This window comes from Anabrus simplex, chromosome 4, assembly GCF_040414725.1.
Source record: "Anabrus simplex isolate iqAnaSimp1 chromosome 4, ASM4041472v1, whole genome shotgun sequence".
Classification (NCBI taxonomy): domain Eukaryota; kingdom Metazoa; phylum Arthropoda; class Insecta; order Orthoptera; family Tettigoniidae; genus Anabrus; species Anabrus simplex.
The window spans coordinates 65,723,236-65,738,933 of record NC_090268.1 but is presented as its reverse complement, the minus strand read 5'-3'; the positions used below and the strand labels follow the sequence as shown (position 1 = coordinate 65,738,933).

Below are 15,698 nucleotides of genomic sequence, written 5' to 3'. Positions count from 1 at the left end.
TGAAGAGTGTTACAATCATCCTTTTCTTCACTGACTTTGACTTTCACACAGTCACAGGAGTGCCCTCATCTTCAAACAGCCACACGTTGTTCTGGGATTTTGTTGGGATATCGTAATAATAAAGCAAAATTTCGTCACCTGTAAAGATGCTATTGACGTTACGCGAAGTCCCTTTTCAAACTGTTTTAGCATTTTCGGCACCATTTCACTTGATGTGCCCTTTGTTCCTCTAAAAGTGAATGGGGCACCCAAAGGGAACAAACCTTTCTAACATGGAGATGGTCGTGTAGAACTGAATGAATAGCTTGTGCAGGGATGTGGATGGTCTCGTCTACTTACCGCCATGTCAACCGCCTTCCTTGATGCAACATTTTCCTCACAGCTTCAATGTTTTCCTCAGTCACAGATTCAGACGGTCGGCCAGAACGAGGATCGTCTTCAACCCCAAAATTTCCCCTCTGGAACACTTTGTACCAGCGGAAAAATGTTGTTCAATATGGACAGTCTTTCCCCAACGCAGGAGTCATTTCCTCCAGGCACTGGTCAACAGTTAATCCACGAGCAAAATTGTAGCAGATAATTGCGTGATATTCAACTTTAGTCCACACTGACATCTTAATTTGCTTTCGATCCCACTGCTTGGTAACAACTGGTGTGAAGGTCGCTCCTTCCTGTCTTCTAGACCGATTTTCATCCCTCTTTTCATCCCTCACAATAACAGGGGTGTCCAGCCAACCGTTTTTGCGTATTGCAAAACTTTTCTAGTGCCATTTTTATAATATTTAATACCATACGTGTGACAGCACTCACACATTTATATAGTAATGAATAATGCGGAAAGAAAGTTGCTGTTGGGATACTGAGCATGAGTTTCTTATAAACAGGCCTACGTTTCTTGACACAAAAAATGTTCAGTGAATAATATCTGAAGTGCCCCAAATAGTCATGTCATTAAGAATTACAATTTCGAAGCGTAACAGACGGTAAAATTACAATGAATACGATAGCCATCATAAACCAAAATAACTAAATCCCATGGCGCAACAGTCCCGAATGGCCATGGCCTACCATGCCTACGTGTGGTTAGTACGAGAAATCCTCTCGGCCGTTATTCTTGACTTCATAGATCGGGGCCGCCATCTCACCGTCAGATAGTTCCTCAATTGTAATCACCAGCCCTTAGATCCAGGGAAAAATCCCTCACCTGGCCGCGAATCAAATTCAGCGCCTCCGGATAAGAAGCAGGCACGCTACCCACACATCGCGCGGCCGGCTACATACGATATATTTCGCTTAGGGAAAATTTATTGCGCTAGCCAAATGTGTACATGGAAGTGTAGAAACTACTTTGTAACTTGTACTATTGTGGGTACTGCAGTAGAGTGATTTTCTTTTTGCTACTTGTTTTACCAGCACCGACAGAGGACTAGGACTGCGAAGGAAGCGACCGTAGCCTTAAGTTACAGCATTATGTGGAAATAGGAAACCACGGAAAAATATATTCAGATCTGCCGACAGTGGGAGTTGGAAACCAATATCTGCCAAATATAAGCTAACAGCTACATGGCTCAAACCACGTAGACAACTTGCTCGGTTAGAATGGGTTTTAACTGTAGAACTCTCGAATTGTGCATAGTTAGAGGTATGATTTTTTTCGCATTAACGATAAACGTGACAAAGAATATTTTAATAATAATAATAATAATAATAATAATAATAATAATAATAATAATAATAATAATAATAATAATAATAATAATAATAATGTTAGAACCAGCTTTTGAATAATATAATATAATAATAATGTTATTTGTTTTACGTCCCACTAACTACTTTTACGGTCTTCGGAGACGCCGAGGTGCCGGAATTTAGTGCCGCAGGAGTTCTTTTACGTGCCAGTAAATCTACCGACACGAGGCAGTCGTATTTGAGCACCTTCAAATACCACCGTACTGAGCCAGGATCGAACCTGCCAAGTTGGGGTTGGAAGGCCAGCGCCTTAACCATCTGAGCCACTCAGCCCGGCAAATAATATTTTGAAGCGATTTTGAGTTATCTTAATGAATCATGTAATACTCGTTAAGAAATTTGTAACTTCGCTTTTGCGAATTACAGCGAATTAAAGCGATAAAGCCACTTTAAAGCGAAATCTACTTATTTTGCGATATGTGCGAAAGTGCAGCGAAATTCATGGAAAATAACGTGCTTGAAATTATATTTCAGTATTACGTGTGTGAAGGAAAACAAGACAGAATCAGAATTTCTCAATTCGACACAAGTATCTGTTCATTTTAATATTATTCTAGGAAATCCGTGAATGGTATGGTGATATAGCGTTTTCCTCTGACTTGCGTCACATTTTCTTTCGCTACATAGCCCACTAAAAGTTAGTGTGATGGTAAGTACATTACGTTACTCAAAGGTATCAGTTATGGTCATGTAGGGTGAAAGGACAGTGTTCCCTAATCAAGTGCAAGAAGTACATAAGGAATAATGAATGAGTATTATCAATAATTTACTGTTTCTCTGTATATATATTTCACATAAATAATTCACAAATGAGACTTTTATGAATAATTTTACAAAATTATTATAGCGAAATTCAAGCGATGGGGCATGGCCTATTTCACGAAAGCGCGAAAATTTGTTTCGTTTTCGCGAAGTCGCAATAAATTAATGCGAAAAACCATGCCTCTATGTAAAGGTTTCTGAAACATGAAATGAAGTGTATCTTATTTTCGAAGAATGCACGTGGCAAAAATGCAGAAGAGAAAGCTGTTGTTAAAAGAGCCCCTGTTAGCGTCGGCTCTCGGAACTTCGGTGCCCAATGGTGCAGTTTCTAAGTTCTGTTGTGGAGCGTTTCACCTCGCCTTCGAATATGACGATGAAATGATGCGTCTAACAATTAGCAGAAACAATTCCATTCTCAGCCTGATATCTCGGAGTCGAATCTATATCATAAAATAAGAGTTTTGGCTCTACATTGCTCAGAATTTAAAAAGGACGGGATTTCTGTACCGAGAGTATCCACATAACAAGGCAATGCACTTTTTAAATTTTCCGTCATTTCTATTTGTATGTATGTATGTATGTATGTATGTATGTATGTATGTATGTATGTATGTATGTATGTATGTATGTATGTATGTATGTATGTGTACCGGTTGGTACACCTATACGCCGCACATTTGAATTTTCCGCCTTAAAGTACTCTTCTACAGCTGAAACTCTGCCTCAAGGGCAGTGTCCTGGAGCGTGAGACATTGACTCGGGGGATACAACTGGCGAGAATGACCAGTACCTCACCCAGGCGGCCTCACCTGCTATGCTGAACAGGGGTCTTACGGGGGAATGGGAAGGTCAGAAAGGATAGACAAGGAAGAGGGAATGAAGCGGCCGTGGCCTTTAGTTAGATACCATCCCGGCATTCGCCTGGAGGAGAAGTGGGAAACCACGGAAAACCACTTCCAGGAAGGCTGAGGTGAGAATCGAACCCACCTCTACTCATTTGACCTCCCGAGGCTGAGTGGACCCCGTTTCAGCCCTCGTACCACTTTTCAAATTTCTTGGCATCGAACCAAGGCGTCTGGGGGTTGGCAACTAATCACACTAACCACTACACCATAGAGGCGGACAGAAAAATAAAGGTTAATAAATAATATTATTATTTTTACGTCCTACTAACTACTTTGATGGTTTTCAGAGACGCTGAAGTGCCGGAATTTTGTAACGCAGGAGTTCTTTTACGTGCGAGTAAATTTGCCGAAACGAGGCTGACGTATTTCAGCACCTTCAAATACTAGCGGACTGAGCCGGGGTCGAACCTGCGAAGTTGGGGTCAGAAGGCAAGCGCCTCAACCGTCTGAGCCACTCAGTCCAGCTGAAAACTAAATGTGAAGACCTACAATATCGATAGCTCATAAAGCCGATAAGCAATAACATTACATTGACGATTGTTGTGATGTGTTGTACAGTAAGATCTACTCCTCTTTTCTGGTAGCCAGTGTTCTGCCACATAGAACCTCCTAGAATTAGAAGATTGAATAACTTGGTCGGAGAATACAAGATATTAACCAATACTGATCTCCCCATCCATGAAGATGTTAACATCAGATTCAGTCGCCTCAAATCAAGATCTCCTCCTATTCAAACAGCACAGGAACTTGTTAGGAGGGATTTCAATCCAAAAACTGATTGGCAACAAGAGTGGAACAGCGTAGCTCCGACTCAATGGCAGACACTGTTCAATTATAAGAATCTTCCAGCTGGCTTTGATTTGCCCGCAAGACATGGGTAGCCCTCAACAGAGTACATACTAACCACGGGAGATGTGGATCAATGATGTTTAAATGGCGTATGAAATCTTCTCCAGCCTGTGACTGTGGTGCAGTTAAGTAGACTATTGACCATATTGTCACCGAATACAGTATAAGGGCATTCGCTGGATCCAGCCAGGACTTTGCGGTGGCTTCTGCTGAGACCATACACTGGCTAGAGAAATTAGATCTAACTCTTTGAACCCTTTTGCTTGCATGATTGTTTTCAATATTATAATATGTATATCCTGTAATTTTGTATTTAATAGTTTGTGCTTACTGTTCATGTATATTTATTTGTATTGTTTTGTGTACGTTACCATACGCTAATAAAAATACTCATCTCCGGTAGATGGGATTACAGCTGCGTCCCGAGTAGGACAAAATGCCTGAATATTGGCGGAAAGTAGCTGGGGAGTTCGATAACTTTGCACATTCTACATAATTGCCCTGTCTACGACGGGTACTCAAACTAGTTTATTGATAATACTGACAATGTCGCCTGCGTTTGAGTCTCTTGGCAAGTCATGAGTTATGTCGAAAGAAGTAGTGTAAAATGGATAATGCCGGAGGCGTTTCATCTCTGGGAGAGATCATCCTTTTAATTACTGCCTTGGAGCGAAGTGATGCAATTAATTTTGTTAATGGAAGACATTACTTGCTAACAATAGCCTGAAGTGTAATGGAGGAATCAGGTGCAGATGCTGACAGCCATAAAACGAACAGTTCAAGGCTGTTGGAAGAAGAGTCTCCCTCAACCTTCGTCTTTGAGAGGCGAGGTATGAGCCTGATCATGTTCATCCACTGGTCCTTGCAACTGTGCAAATAAGAGTAATGTAAAGAATGTCCAGTATTCACGTTCTTCAGAAAGTGAATTCTGTATACAATTGGACCCTTCGTCAGTGAAGATTTAGATATACAATGTGACAACAGCAGAATATGGAATTTAATCGGTGGCTGCCTATCCCTTTAGCACTGGCGCTAAGTCTCCCAATTTTTCAGGGGCGGGTGGTGGTGGTGGTGGTGGTGGTGGTGGGGGGGCGAAGTCCACTCCCCCCCGCGTGGCAATCTTCACTATTCTACATTGCCTCCGACATGCTATTAGTTCTGAGAAGAAAAGATAGTAGAGAGGAGTATCTGCCTGTCCCCATGTCAGACATGTGACCTGGTAAGGTGGTATTGAGGTGTGGTATTAAAGGTCAGGGGAAAACCACATAGGCGGAAAAGAATGCCACATGTTTTTATACTTGGTGGGTGAATGGTGCGGGGTGCACACCTGTTCCTCTGTGTACCTTCATCTCCCCCTTATCTAGTTTGACTTCGCACTCTGGGGTTGCATGAAGTTATATAGGGTGTACCCATGATGATGTTACACACGTTCAGAGATGGTGGAGGACAGCAAATGGATCAATTTGAGATAAGGAACCGTAGTCCGGAAACGCTCGAGTCAAAAGTTATTAATAATCCTAATTGTTTAACGTCCGTTCATAATAGACGCCGGGGTGTCGGAACTTCGTCCCGCATTAGTTCTTTAACGTGCCGGAAGCCAACAACATGGGATTGTCACTTTTAAACACCCTTAAAAGCCACTGACCTCAGTCGGGTTTCAGCCCGTTAACTTGGGATTAGTAGACCAACAGCTACCTCTGTGGATCAGTGGTGAGTGTCGGCCTCCGGATCCCAAGATAGCGGGTTCAAACCCGGCAGAAGTAGTCGGATTTTTGAAGGGCGGAAAAAAGTCCATTCGACACTCCATGTCGTACGATGTCGGCATGTAAAAGATCTCTGGTGGCACATTTGGTGTTTACCCGATAAAATTAATTAAATTTCAGCCATAGACGCCCAAGAGAGTCTCGGTTTACTCGGTCTGCTATCTAATGGGCCTAGAGTAAAACGGAACGTCGAAATTGACGAGCAGACAGCCAGATGGCCTCAAATTGAAATGTCTGCACACGGTAGCTGAGGCCATACGATTATTATTATTATTATTAGACCAACGTTGTTCAAAGGACACCGGGGATATTCGAACGGGTATGACAGAACTTTGTGCGACGATGTCATTATATACATTCATTACATATGAACATGGGTCCAGAAATGCGTATTTCTTTGGCCTCCACAATCACCTGATTTAAACCCGTTGGTCTTCTTTGTATGGATGTGAACAAAGTCTTCCGTGTACGCGACTGCTGCATTGACGCAGGGGGATGCCATTTCGAACATAGTATGTTGTAAATGGATCAGCTTGTGAAACTTGTGCAGGACTTAAATGAGTAGAATTTTGCTTAACTTTCGACTCGATCGTTTCCGGAATACGGCTCCTTATATCAAATTGATTCATTTGCCGTCCTGAATGTTTGTGACATAATCACGGATACTCCCTGTAGAACCGGAAATGATAACCGTTTGGATCTGTAAGACTTGGCGCCAGTATTCGTGTTACACATCTAAGTGCGCACACATACAGTACCTATAAAATTACATCTACGCACATTAGGGTTTAAAAAAATATATTTTTCAAATATTGATTACTTACTTCTTGGAGGGTGAAATTTTATTTAGTGAACTAAAATGAAATGTCGTATGGCTTTCAGTGCCGGGATATCCCAGGACGGGTTCGGCTCGCCAGGAGCAGGTCTTTCTATTTGACGCTCATAGGCGACCTGCGCGTCATGATGAGGATGAAATGATGATGAAGACAACACATACACCCAGCCCCGTGCCATTGGAATTAACCAATTAAGGTTAAAATCCCCGACCCGGCCGGGAATCGAACCCGGGACCCTCTGAACCGAAGGCCAGTACGCTGACCGTTCAGCCAACGAGTCGGACATTTAGTGAACTATGGCCAGTGAACAAGAAAGTGAACAAGTATGAGTGTGTTACTGGAAGCTATTTAGAATCAAACCCTGACGAATCAGACAAGGAAGAGAAATATAATGTGATTCATGTACATAATAGAGAGTAAGACTATTGCAAATTTTGTAACAGGTCTTTATGTCTTAAGTCATGCTGAATTTTCATGCCAGGAGTGTCCAGTTTCCAAATAGTTTATTAATAGCAAATTCAATCATAGAATTTCAAGCCCAGAATGATTAGGTTTGAAGGAAGTGTTTTGAATTTGGTGTTTTGCTATTTTATAATATAGTAAAACATCAAATAATTACAAATGCTGGACACTAGTATATATACTACCATTACATATTTTTACAGTAACCTTTGGAATTTTACGTACGTATGTAAAATGTAGCACAAGTGTTTGATTTATATTTATAAACAATTTATTTTCTTTCTTTCTTTCTTTCTTTCTTTCTTTCTTTCTTTCTTTCTTTCTTTCTTTCTTTCTTTCTTTCTGTCTCCAGTATTGGTTTTCCCTCGAACTCAGCGAGGCATCTCTACCGCTTCAAGGGCAGTGTTCTGGAGCGTGAGACTTTGGGTCGGGGGATACAACTGGAGGGGAGGACCCAGGCGGTCTCACCTGCTATGCTGATCAGGGGCAGTGTGAGGGGATGGGAAGTTTGGAAGGGATAGGCAAGGAAGAGGGAAGGAAGCGGCCGTGGCCTTTATTTAGGTACCAACCCGACATTTGCCCGGAGGAGAAGTGGGAAACCACGGAAAACCACTTCCAGGATGACTGAGGTGAAAATCGCCCCCTCCTCTACTCAGTTGACCTTCCGAGGGTTAGTGGACCCTTTCCAGCCCTCGTTCCACTTTTCAAATTTTGTGACAGAACCGGGAATCGAACCCGGGCTTCGAGGGGTGGCAGCTAAACATGCTAACCACTACAACACAGAGACACACTACAAACCATTTAAACTATTAAAATAATTAAAACTGTTTGTTGCTTATGATTTAGAACCATACTTAAAAAAAAGAGTATGCATGGATCTTTGAGACTGGGCGCCAGCACTCAAGTCACTCGTAGAGCGTCAGTGTTCAGATTTATCGAGGCGGTGAAGGCGTGCTCAGTTCTCTCGGAAGGACGTGGGTTGGATTCCCTGTCAGGAAGTCTGGAGAAGCACATGTTTTTGATGCTCAGTGAGACTACACTAGAAATGAGTACCTGGTAAATTTCTTGGAGTGAAGGTGGCTGGGCATAGAATTAATACTCCATCCCACTTTGTACCAAGGTTGCAAATAGTAGAGGCCTTCACCTTGCACTACTCAAAGGATCTTAATGGCCTTGGTTTAAAAAATAATTTCCTCCTATCCTTGCCTCGATTTCCTTGAGTGCAGAGTAAGGAGTTGAATTTCCATTCTCAACCATTTCGGTGAGTGAAAGGCTATTCAAGTACACCCGCACGTCCTTTCTAAAGTGTAACTTAATAAACCGAGAAAGTTGACTACGCGGGTTGAGCCATGTCACTATCAGCTTGTATTCAGGAGAGAGTGGGTTCAAAACTCTTTACTCGACAACCTTGAAGACGTTTCTCTGTGGTTTCTCATTTTCACTCCAGGAAAATAGTGGGGCTTTACCTTAAGGCCGAGGTCGCTTCCTTCCCAGTCGTAGCCCTTTCCTATCTTATCGTCGCGATGTATGTATGTATGTTCAGTCTTCAGCCCTAAGGCTGGTTGGATCCTCAACAGCTCTGCCATCAGCTGTCATAGATTGCCTAGGCCTCACTGAAGAGGCGTACTAGGGAAATGAGGAATGAGGTAGTTTCCCGTTGCTTTCCACACCGAGCCGGAAGTTGCTATAACATATCAGTCTGTGAAGCCTACTGAAATGCATGCACCAACCGACCCTATGAGCAACATTTTCACACCATTCATAACAGGGACTGGCTACAGAAGGAATGGCATTACTAGCATCGCTCATACCTCAGTCACTTTCATATTGTCAAAGCCAAGGATAAGACAGAGACAGATCAATGAAAATAACAAAATTGCTTTAGCCCATACCAGAAGATACAGTGCACTGTAAACACTAGGTCCTGCCAGCAAAGGCATAATAAGAACTATCTAGGCCTGTGTGGCGAAAAACAAATAGCTAGCAGTTGAATAAGGACTTCGTCTGGTTAAATTCTCTGGCTCGGGGACTGGGTGTTTGTGTGCGTCTTAAATGTATAAGTTCAATTCATCAAGTCAATTCATAATTAATTAATAAATAATAATAATAATCGTATGGCCTCAGCTACCGTGTGCAGACATTTCAATTTGACGCCATCTGGCTGTCTGCTCGTCAATTTCGACGTTCCGTTTTACTCTAGGCCGCCACTAGATGGCAAGCCGAGTAAACTGAAACTCTCTTGGGCGTCTATGGCTGAGATTTAATTAATTTTGTCTGGTAAACACCAAATGTGTCACCAGAGATCTTTTACATGCCGACATCGTACGACATGGAGTGTCGAATGGACTTTTTTCCGCCCTTCAAAAATCCGACTACCTCTGCCGGGTTTGAACCCGCTATCTTGGGATCCGGAGGCCGACACTCTACCGCTGATCCACAGAGGCAGCTATTAATTAATTATAAGGTCATCACTACCAGCTGGCCAAATGGTGTATAACCAAGGACCAAATAATTTTAAAAAAATCCTCGCCGCTAGATGGGGGCTCAATTCATTCCATTCCTGACTCGGTCAATTGGCTGGAAAAACTGTGGATTTGCAGTGGTTAACTACAAAATGAAATAAGTAATCTATCTACATAAATAGAGTTGCAGTGGGTCTGCTGTCTGTAATTTCGTTCACTTTTTAAATTTTTCAGATATTTTTACATTTTGGGTCAATTCAAGACAGTATCAGTGGTTTTTAGCTTTCATATCTGTCTGTTCCACCATCACGGCGAAACGGCTGGATAGATCTCGTCCAGGAGCAGGTGAATGACATGAGGAAAATGGGCCTGTCGTTATAATGAAAACTCCCAAACTCGATTTGAATGGCAGTAGGGAACGTCGCCTACCATTATCATCAAAACTCCCCACTGCATCGCATCGGAAAGAGCATATGGGGACCTCCCTGTGGTGTTTCTCGGATAACGCTAAGAGACACACAACTTAATAAAATTTTACTCTATGCTGTAGAGTAATTTACGTAGAAATACGTATACACGGCTAGATTTGCTGCTGATAATAAAAGTGCATAAATGTAAGACGATTCAAATATGTATTAGGAACCTATAGAGAGAAGACAATTTTCATCATGGAAATTTTGATAGCTTTGGGTGGCAGTCTACAAATACAGTACAGTACGTCGACTACCGCCTTCATCAGAATATATATACTACGTATATATTTATTTTTACCATTTGTTTTATGTCGCACCGACACAGATAGGTCTTCGGGCGAAGATGGGATATGGAATGCCTAGGAGTGGGAAGGAAGTGGCCGTGGCCTTAATTAAAGTACAGCCCCAACATTTCACTGGTGTGAAAATAGGAAGCCACGGCAAAATATCTTCAGGGCTGCCGACAGTCTGGCTCGAACCCACTATCTCCAGAATGCAAGTTCATAGCTGAGCGCCCCTAACCCCACGACCAACTCGCCCGATGGTTCCTAGCTCTGGAGCTGAGTGGTTATAAAGTTCCCAACATCCCTGCAACTCGCACACCACACACGACACTGTAGCCACAATAACACGCAGTTTCCCATACACGGGAGAAGGCCGCCCATACACGTCGGAGGATCTGTCTTACAGGGGCTGCACCAGGCCAACAATAGCCACACAAAATTATTATTAGATACTCATTCCCTAATAATAATAATAATAATAATAATAATAATAATAATAATAATAATAATAATCGTTACCGGGTTTTTGTGGATCGCAGTGAGGTGAAAGAAGGTGCGGGCTGAATGGGTCTATCTACTACATCAAAGATTAACTTAAAACTTTAAATAAAGGTTATATTTCTTTTCAAATCACAAACTTAACAAACTTTTCACTTAGTGAAATGAAAGGTTACAGGTACAAATAGCAGTTTGGAAATTACAAGTGCTGAGCATCCAGCTCCGAATTTATAAGTTTACCACATCGCAAATGTTGCATTTAGTTAGACGAGGAGAGAAATCTCTCAATTCAAGAGGACTTTGCTCCAAAGGTTACAAATACGGCCTTCCAAAGGCCCACTCAATATTACACAAAAACCAGAAAGAGTTTACAATCTCTCCGAATTCAACAAAGGAGACTGGCTCCCAATTTCGTTCAGCCTACACAAGGCAACATTACCAAAAAATCTTACAAATTCCTGGCCTCTCTAGGCCCAACCTACAATTTACCATATTGTACACAGGGGTATCTATTACCCAAACTACTGGCCCTTCGTGGAAAAAAGAACAGGTTAAATTAAAGGCCCGAATACAAAATGTATGGAGGCGTATACTTGCGCTCCTAGAAAATTAAGTACAAAACCCTAATTGGGCTCGCGGCCCGATGATGCAAACTTCATGATGCAAACCAAAACAAAACAAATAAATCCAGTCAGTTTAGGCAACTTCAAAATAACACATTACTCAATAATTCAATGGTGACATCTGGTCAATGTCCCAACTTCATGCATTAGTTGTTTCACGTTTTGTTTGATAAATAGAGTTCCTTAAGGCGCTTCTTTTAAATGTGCAGGGTTGAGGTGTACCTCCCGGTATAATAATAATAATAATAATAATAATAATAATAATAATAATAATAATAATAATAATAATGTTATTTGCTTTACATCCTACTAACTACTTTTAGGGATTTCGGAGACGTCGAGGTGCCAGAATTCCGGTGCTGGTCCTCCTCACTAGTTGTATCCCCGACCCAGTGTTTCACGATCTAGGACAATGCCCTTCAGTCCGAGAGAAAAACGAACCCTGGAGGGTGAACGAATTAAGAAAGAAAGAAAGAAAGAAAGAAAGTTTATATATAATTGTTACAAAATAATATTGTGTAAAAAAGAAAATGAAAAAGTTGAAGCAATCATGTTTAAATGGAACAAAGGAGAGTAATCTGAGGCTAGAGAAAGTAATTTTAAAGAAAATGTAATGTTTTACGGCACAGTATATTAGTTTAGTCATAAGAGGAAAGAAGAACCAGAGTCATTCAGTGGGGAAAGTAACTTTCAAAGAATCACCCAATTCAATGGCGCAAATATTCACGGCCGTCTCCCTTTGCCTTAATCTTCAACGACATTTCTAAAACCTCGAAATATCATGATATGAATAATATTACATTTTTGCGCTGTATCAGGACACATAATAGTCATTGAAATGCCAAGGTTGGTATAAAACAATAAGGTGGAACATTGCCTGAGAATAATTTTCGTAATCCTCCTAACAGGGCAGAACAAGGCTAGATTCTTGGTAATGGTGGTGATACTTCCCTGACACGATCTTTCATTTGTAGTTACGTGATAAGCAAGTTGAATAGTTAGTTCGAAGGCTGGTTCGGTCCCCAACAGATCCATTATCATCTGTCACGTTATGCTCAAGCACTTTTATGTCTGTTATATTCAGCGATGGAGATTTAGGTCCACGTGGCGTATAACATTGTCGAAAAACAACAGTATTTTACGCTGAGCCTTCTTGGTTATTCGATTCATTTATCTTAACCAGTCACTGAAAATATCACCTGTCATTCAAGATTTTCTGTTTCGACTTAGACAGACAGCGTTTCCAATTGTTCTTCTTCTCCTCCTTTTCTTCTTGTTATTCTTCCCGAAACGTTTGTACTTATGCAGGTCGTTCACAGAACGTCTTCCTATCCCACAGTCTATCGTTCATCACTCTCTCCGACTGCAGTCCTCTCCGATATACGTTATCCTCCACCTGAGCCTTCCATCTTGTTCGTGGTCTTCCAATTGGTCTTCTTCCAGATTCTGTCCATTCCAGATCTCTTCTTGGTAATCTTTCTTGTCCCATTCTTTTGACGTGGCCAAACAATTTCAGCCTATTTCTCTCCATAGTTTCTTTGATCTGTAGCGTGTTTCGTATTGTTTCATTTCTTCTCTTGTCTCTCCTCATTTTTACCCAAGATCCCTCGCAGAAAGCGCATCTCAGTCGCTCGTAATCTACTCAGATCTTTTTTTTTGTCCAAGTCCAATATCCAGATCCATAGGTCAATGAATGAAAATCCACAGCTTGTTTCCAGTTATTTGACCGGGTCAGGAATGGAATGAATGAAGCCCCCATCTACCGGCGAGGATAGGAATTGATCCGTCGTACTCCTCTGGGCCAATAATTAATGATTGACAAATGAAATGAAATGATATTGGAGAGTGTTGCTGGAATGAAAGATGACAGGGAAAGCCGGAGTAACCGGAGAAAAAACCTGTCGCGGCTCCGCTTTGTCCAGCACAAATCTCACATGGAGTGACCGGGATTTGAAACACGGAAACCAGAGGTGAGATGCCGGCGCGCTGCCGCCTGAGTCACGGAGGCTCTTCGATAGGTCAATATTGGCAAATAATATGATTTATATATCATGATTTTTGCTTTGGTATGTCTGATACACAGTAATCAAATTTGAGCAATTTCCTATCTTCTCCGAAATTTCTTCCTTGATGTTTCTTTTCCCACTTAACTTACTTTCTAGGTACTAAAAAGAATGTACTTCTTTAAAAAAATTCCATTACACTTAACAACCTTCATTTTTCTGTTTTCTCTACTGATTTTCATTACCCCACCTTTCGTTAACCGTATTTCCATGCCTGTTTCTTCAATTGCCCTCTGCCAGATATTTAATTGTTTCCAATGACAGTGTTAAAATTGCTTTGCACTAAACCATTACAACACAGGAAAACAAAATATTTTTTTTAACCTGTACAAACTGTCATTTAAGGGCTGCTCAATGTCCAGAGTTGAGGGGTGTCCAATATACAGATGATTTTTAACATGTAAAAGTACGGTATAGTGAATTAAGCGGTGCTTTCAATATATGTCCAATCGAAAGGGGTATCGAGGCTATAGGGGTGTCCAAAGTGATGGGTTCCACTGTAGTAATCAACACAAACAAGCCATCTGTGTAGAAGCCACGAAGGCCGCTAGAGGAGTGATATGTAGAAGCTTCTAGTACCCGTAACCTTGCCACTATGTGGGATAGAGAGGTTTGCTCAATGTGTCGGTCGCTTTTGACCTCAGGGATTCACCTGGTATTCATTTCTAGCGTAGAGTAGCCTGAGTGAATCCCAGTCCCATGTGCCTTTTCTGGAGCTGGAAGTCTCATTTTCATACTACTCGTATTTCTGACGAGGAGTCGAACCACGTCCTTCTAGGTGAAAAATCAATCCTTTTATGCCTCGGATAGAGAGTCTCTTTCTCTACTGTACACAACAACACAGCGGTTGAGAAAAAAAGTGCTCTACAGCTAAGTTGTGACATTTCACTAGTGTGAACAAACGGAACGGAGGTACAGAGAATACGAATTAATCAGCAAGCCTGATCTGGCAAGACGAATATTACGAATTCCCGGTTAGGAAAGAGGAGAAAGGTGCATACAAAAGAGTACACCAAAACATTCAGATTTCCCCTAGTGACACCGACAAGATGATCACTGTAAAGATGTGTGTCCGCTCTGTAATGAAACGCTGTTTGTTTGTAAAAGAAAGTTTAATAATTTAAGGGTAATTTCAAGGTTTTTTTATTATTATTATTATTATTATTATTATTATTAACTTTCTTAATCCATTTACCCTCCAGTGTTGGATTTTCCTTCGGACTCAGCGAAGGATCCCACCTCCACTGCGTCAAGGGCAGTGTCCTGGAGCGTGAAACTTTGGGTCGGGGTATACAATTGGGAAAGAGGACCGGTACCTCGCCCAGGTGGCCTCACCTGCTATGCATTTGGGGGATGGGGAATTTGGGAGGGATAGGCAAGGAAGAGGGTAGGAAGCGGCGGTGGCCTTAACTTAGGTAGGCCTACCATCCCGACATTTGCTTGGGAAATCACGGAAAACTACTTCGAGGAGCGTTGATGTGCGAATCGAATCCTACTCTATTCAGCTGACCTCCCGAGGCTGAGTGAACCCCGTTCAACCGCTCAACTAGTTTTGAAATTTTGTGGCGTAGCCGAAAATCGAACCCAGGCCTCCGGGGGTGGCAGCTAATTACACTAACCACTACACCACAGAGGCGGACATTATTATTACAATTACGGATATTTCATTGTCTGGATCCATGGCTAAAAGGTCAGTGTTTTGGGCTTCGGCTTAAAAGGCGCCGGGTTCGATTACCGGCCAAGCCGCGGATTTTAGTGACATCTAATTCATTGTTCTAACTCGGGAGCTGGGTATTTGTATTCATCTTAAAATATATATACGGTGGCGTGCCAGATGCGACCGTGCCGCATTCGACCCGTGCCACTAGCGACCGCATAATCTGTAACCGTGCCGGATGCGACCGGCGTTGACAAGCAAATTGTCATTTGATAAGTTGTGTCATCACCCAAGATAAGGTAAGCTAAATCA

At 41.9% G+C, this 15,698-nt stretch overlaps 1 protein-coding gene across 1 annotated transcript in view; it reads right to left on the bottom strand.

The window, feature by feature from the left end:
- Nucleotides 1-15,698, bottom strand: part of LOC136872163 (whirlin) — a 1,631,916-nt gene that overhangs the window by 207,948 nt on the left and 1,408,270 nt on the right. The window lies entirely within an intron of this gene.